This window comes from Miscanthus floridulus, chromosome 1 (assembly GCF_019320115.1).
Source record: "Miscanthus floridulus cultivar M001 chromosome 1, ASM1932011v1, whole genome shotgun sequence".
Classification (NCBI taxonomy): domain Eukaryota; kingdom Viridiplantae; phylum Streptophyta; class Magnoliopsida; order Poales; family Poaceae; genus Miscanthus; species Miscanthus floridulus.
In genome coordinates this window covers 86,765,987-86,772,011 of record NC_089580.1, presented here as the reverse complement: position 1 = coordinate 86,772,011, position 6,025 = coordinate 86,765,987, and the positions used below count along the sequence as shown (strand labels likewise).

The 6,025-nt window shown below is 42.0% G+C and overlaps 1 non-coding gene across 1 annotated transcript; it reads right to left on the bottom strand.

Annotated features, from left to right (window-relative positions):
* Nucleotides 1-4,201: 4,201 nt before the first annotated feature.
* On the bottom strand, nt 4,202-4,309 carry LOC136511087 (small nucleolar RNA R71). The gene has a single exon (XR_010772643.1). It is a non-coding gene; the product is annotated as a small nucleolar RNA R71 (small nucleolar RNA).
* Between the last annotated feature and the right edge of the window lie 1,716 nt (nt 4,310-6,025).

Genomic DNA, 6,025 nt, shown 5'->3' with positions numbered 1-6,025 from the left:
TTGCCCTAAAAGGTTGGGGGACAGCATATATTTGACTTAGTGATACGCCGAGGGGCTGGCAAAGAAGCCTCTCGAACGCTTGTGTCTTCGTGTATCCCCTCACCAAAATGTTGGGGGACGACGTCTATTCGACTTAGCAATACACTGAGGGGCTGGCGAATAAGCCTCTCAAACGTTTTTGTTTTTGCGCATCCCCTCACCATAAAAGGTTGGGGGATGGTGTCTATTCGACTTAGCAATACACCAAGGGGCTGGCAAACAAGCCTCCCAAACATTTGTGTCTTTGTGCATCCCCTCGCCTTAAAAGGTCGAGGGTATGACGTCTTTCCAATCAAGCAACACATCGAGAACGACATTACAAATATCACACATGCACAAACATTCCAACACAGCAACATAGCAGGCAAGATTACAAGCATTGCACAACGCCCACACACTAAACTACGCTCCGCCCCGTGCGGAGCAAAGATAAAAATTGTAGCAATGATTTTCCAAATCTAATGTCATCTATTCAGGCAGGCTCTTCTTTTGGATCTTTTAAATCAGACATTGAAGGCTCCCCGAGATCTCTCCTGAGTTGTTCACAATGGGCCTTTCGCTCCTCCAGAATGGCCTGATCAAACTCCAAATAGAAAAACCTATTAAGGACCCCTCTTTTCTAAGCATGTGGTAGAATCGAGACCTCAGAAAACCGGTCATACTAGAGCCCAAAAACTTCTCGTGATGGCGAGACCAGGAATAACTACCAACAGAAAAACCATTACAATATATCATTAAGGGATAAACTTCCACAGGTTGCACAGGCTCCACGTCAGGAGCCTGCACCCCAAAACCATAGTAGTTTAATCTCAAGTTTTTACATCAACATCCAACCAAAATTAACAGTTTTTAAATTGCCCAGAGCGGCGAGTCCTAATGTTCTACCCTATCTTGCCTGATGTTCTCGCCCAGACCGCCTTGGTTATCCTCCCATAGGGTCTCGGCAGTAGGGGTAGGTGGGGCATCCACATCGCCTCAGCCGCTCATGCCCACTACTTGCCACGCATTCCGCTCTGTAATAAATTTCTTTACCTTCTCCTTGATGGCTACACAGTCTTTGGGACTCTGTGAAAAGGATATCATGCACCTTAAGCCACTCACAGCTTTTCACAAAAGGAACCAGGCAGCGAAAGGTGAAAATTTTGAAAAGGAAGCTTACCTAGCCACAGCTCATCGTAGCCCTAAGTAGGGCGAGATCCCGGCCACTCGGATGCCAAAACCCATCAAAAAATCTTTGGGCCATGTCGTGCGCATGGTTAGGAGCATTCTAGTATGATGGGGGATCTTTTATCTCAACCTTCTCAAGGTGGTCGCACCCATAGTCTTCCAAGGCTTGGGCGAAGGTGTGTAGCGAAATGAAAGAAGCATATTCTGACCTGATGGCCATGTGCTCGCCCAAGGAGGTTAGCTCATTGGCCAGCTAGTCCAAAAAGTCAACCACAAGTGTGTCTCGAGGCATCTCGGTCTCCTCGCCCATGCTCTGGATCAAATCCTTATAAATATTCACAACTTTCTATGCATCCACTACAACCTTCTTGCGCTCGTCGTGCCTCTACTGACGGTATTCCTCAAAGTCCTTTTGCATCTTCTCGATCTGCTCCTCCAAAGTCTTGCGAGCCATCTCACTCTCTTTGACTAATTTCTTAGCTATTTCTAGCTCCTGCTTGAGGGCCTAGATCCTCTCGTCCTTAGCCGTTAGGTCTTTTTCTAGACCTTGATGAAAAGCCTACCCTTGGTGTTGGAGCCCCTGAGCCAGAAGCATAGCCTATAGTAAGTCAAAAGCGGCATATCAAACTACCATCAGGCAGGAAAAGAGCGATAAAAAGAATACAAGAAAGCACCCATCCACTTACGCTGGCTGCATGAAAGTTCATTGCCTCTGTAAGAGACAAATTGGATACTGTCAAAAGATCCCTCTCCACCTTAGGAGCCAAGAACGAGCCAGTGCATGCATCAGCAAAATGAGTTGCACTCTAGCTCGGCAGCAGACCAACCACCCGATGATCCACATTAGCGATCACCCACGAGTTTGATGAAGCCCCTAAAGAATGAGCAATCCAGTAAGTCTCCTTGGAATTCATTTCACCAGAGGAGCTCGACCCCAAATAAACCCACATATTGCCTATTGATGGTACATATCAACCATCATAATCTGTCAATATAATTTGAAATCATGCATGAAAATGATCACCAACATAGACTTAGGGGTTTAAACTGACAATTTTCACGAGTTTTGGTGAATCTATGTTTTTAGCAGGGTTTATCCAGAAAACCGTAAAGGAGGATCAAAACGTCAAATTAAGCCATGCTTATCTAACACGAAAACTACCCTAGAAGTTTCCAGAAGATTCAAGAAGGCACCACACCGAAGCGAAGGCCGAGGCGCTGCTGGGCTAGCCCCGCCTATAGGCCAACTGGCCCCTGGCCTGACCTATCAGCCTCTGCATCGCTACGTTGGTTTCCACCGCCTTAAGGATTGTATCTACGCCGTTTATTCAAGTCGGTTTGATCCGAGGGCTCAGAATTGTCGTTCTAGCCTATATATACCAGCCCCTGCCCCCCCTCCCTTGGCATCTGCCATAAGTCAAGAGTAGACTAGAAATTAGGGTTTCTAGAGAGAGGAGAATAGAGCTCCAATTCTTCAAAGTTCTAGTATAGGCTAGCTAGCAAGGTTCAAGTAGAATTTGGGCTATTGCTCAAGATTTTGGATTCGTCGTCTAGAGGCTAGTATATACATTGTATCCATCTTTATTTATGACTTTGTGCTACTTCAATATTATGTTGCTATTTATTATGTTCCTTGTTTATTCTAGTTATATACATGATATAATTATGATTGATGATGAATTTATGCATATGTTCACAAAGCGCTTAGCTCAATACTCGAGTGAGTTAAGTGGTCAACATTATGTAAGCGTGGTGCTTAAATATTGTTTACCTGTGGATGTATTCTACACTATGGGTCATGTGGTAGATCGCAGATGTGACACTCCCGTTGAGTCCTTTGTAGTCCACTCCACGTTTGTAGAGCAAGTAGAACCCGGTTGCGAAGGGAGTCAAGCTCTGTTCTTGATCTTCCTTTGTAATGTTCCTTATGCATAGATCAAAAGTAAATTATGTTATAGATGAGAGTGTATATACTTGGGTGTACAAAATACTTAGTAAATAAGGAATGACTTAGGAATCTTTCGCTCTTAATTAATCTCCTGCTTAGCTATACTACATTTATGAGTATCTATTTCTATCTCTGGAATACTATCAATACCTTACACTTATCATTCATTGATCACTTGACTTACCCCTGCAATAGCATGAGAGTGATGATCTTATCATAAGTATACATATTTGATAATATCTCTATGCCAACTCCATAGCTCCCCCTATGGATAAAATATAAATAACGATACCTGATATACTCCTAGGTGAAATGCTACAATGGTATATTATCTGTGTGCTTGTGGAAACTTAATATATAAATCTACAAGTGTTCTTAATAATTACCAACAACGCATTTCTGGCATCATGCTAGGGATGACAACTTAGTAAAGAGTGATGCTAAGAAATGTCAACAAGCATTTATGGCACCATTGCCGGGGAGGGGCACATGGCTATAGATAATTGATCAAATAAATACTTATTGATGAAATCATAACACCTCTGCTTTAGCAGGCTTACCCTTGTTTGTCTTTGTTCATATCTTATACAAGGTATTGCAGGATTGGTTGTGATTCACCAACAATATGCATCAATCAGAATCAACCCAATCAAGAGGAAGCTCCGCACTAGTTTCTGAAGCTATGGCTAAAAAGACTCTGCGTGAATTCTCTGCTCCAAGCATCGAGAATATCCACACTGGAGCAACACTCAAAACCAACAACCTTGAGTTCAAGCTCAAGCCAAGCCTCATCAACATGGTGCAAGCTACTCCATTCAGTGGAAAGGCACATGAAGATGCTAGTGCTCATCTTCAGAATTTCCTAGAGATAAGCAGCACAATCACCATCAAAGACATTGCCCAAGACATCATACTACTCCGCCTCTTTCCATTCTCATTAGTGGGAAGGGCGAAGCAGTGGTTCTACACCAACAAAGATGACATCAACACGTGGGAAAAATGTTCGAAGGCCTTTTTAGCAAAGTTTTTCCCTATAGGCAAGACCAATGCCTTACAAGGAAAAATTTCTAATTTCCAATAGCAAAAAGGAGAGACCATTCCAAAAGCATGGGAACATTTCCAAGATTACATTTTAGATTGTCCTCATCATGGGATGGAAGATTGGTTGCTCATGCAAAGCTTTTACCATGGATTAACTCAGAAAGCTCATGAACAACTTGATGCTACTACTAGAGGATCATTCATGTCACTCACCCTTGGAAAAGCTGAAACTCTTATGGAGAAGATAGCCTCTAATCAAGGCTGGTCCCAATGCAGTATTCAAGCATGCAATAAGAGCGAAGAAGTACCAGAAGAGGTGTGTGTACTGTCAACTAAGATGGATGTCTTGTTAAATTGGTTTGAACAGCGAGCCAATTACAAGAAAGATCATCAGACCATTCAAGATACTTTTAATTCGCAAAACATATGTGGAAATTATTTGGGGGTTGATTTCCCTAAATATCAAGAAGACGCAAACATTGTCATCAACAACTCTACTCCATAACAACAGAGACAAGGATGGAATCAACAAACGGTCAAATTACCAAGGTAAGTACCTAGGTAATTATCCCTCTAATCCTAAACAACCATCCTTGAGAGACTTGATCTTAGAACAAGCTAGGATTAATGAGAATATTTCTAAGAAGCTTGCTTTTAATGATAAGGTCCTAGAAAACATAAACATTAAAATGGATAGTTTTTCTTCTTCTATAAAAGACCAACTTAGCTATAATAAAAGGATAGAATCACAATTAGCTCAGTTGGCCGCTAGTTTGCCTTTTGCCACTAACCTTGAAAAGGTCAATGCCATAACCACAAGAGGTGGCAAGTCAACTCGTGATCCACCATATCTGACAAGGATGGGTAAGACACCGGCAACAATATAGGAGGAGAAGAAGGATGATGAAGTTGAGCCACAAGCACAAGAGATGATGCAAGATTTTCATGACACCACTTTCCTACCGTTTCCACACAGAAATTGAAAAGCCAAAATGGATGAGCAGTTTGGTAAGTTCATAGAGGTAATTCAAAAGTTATATATCAATATTCCTTTGCTAGATGCCATACAGGTACCCACCTATGCGAAGGACCTCAGAGACATTTTGAACAACAAAAGACCACTACCCACCATTGAGGTAATCAAACTAATGGAGGAGTGTAGTGCAGCTATCCTGAACACATCACCTGTTAAGAAGAAGGATCCAGGATGTCTCACTATCGATTGTTTGATCAGAAACCAGAACTTTGAAAATGCGCTATGTGATCTTGGAGCAAGCGTTAGTGTTATGCCTAAGAAGGTTTTTGACAAGCTCAACTCTTCAACACTCACACCAACATCAATGTGCCTATAACTAGCCAACCAATCGGTCCGCTATCCTGTAGGAATCGCCGAGAATATTTTAGTAAAAATAAGAAACTTCTTTGTTCCAGTGGATTTTGTAGTACTTGACATGCAGGAAGACATAAAGACACTCCTCATTCTTGGGGACCTTTCCTAAATACTACAAATGCACACATTGATGTTGGAGCCGGAGAAATTAAATTCCATATCAGTGGCAAGGAAGAGCAATTTGCCTTCAAACCAAGATCGGAACAATGCTCTAATTTGGAGTGGCATGAGAAGCAAGAACAACCATCAGGGTCTCCATCTTCGATACTGACTGATGAACCCAAGGAATAAATACAACTAGAGAAGTGCAGTTCGGTGGACTTAAAATCCCAAACCCTTACCGGGAGGTAAAATCGGTTGTTATCCATATTTACTTCTTTCATTGCATTAATCATTTTATCTTAGCATATTTACTTTTCAACACCTGCATTATAAAAAAA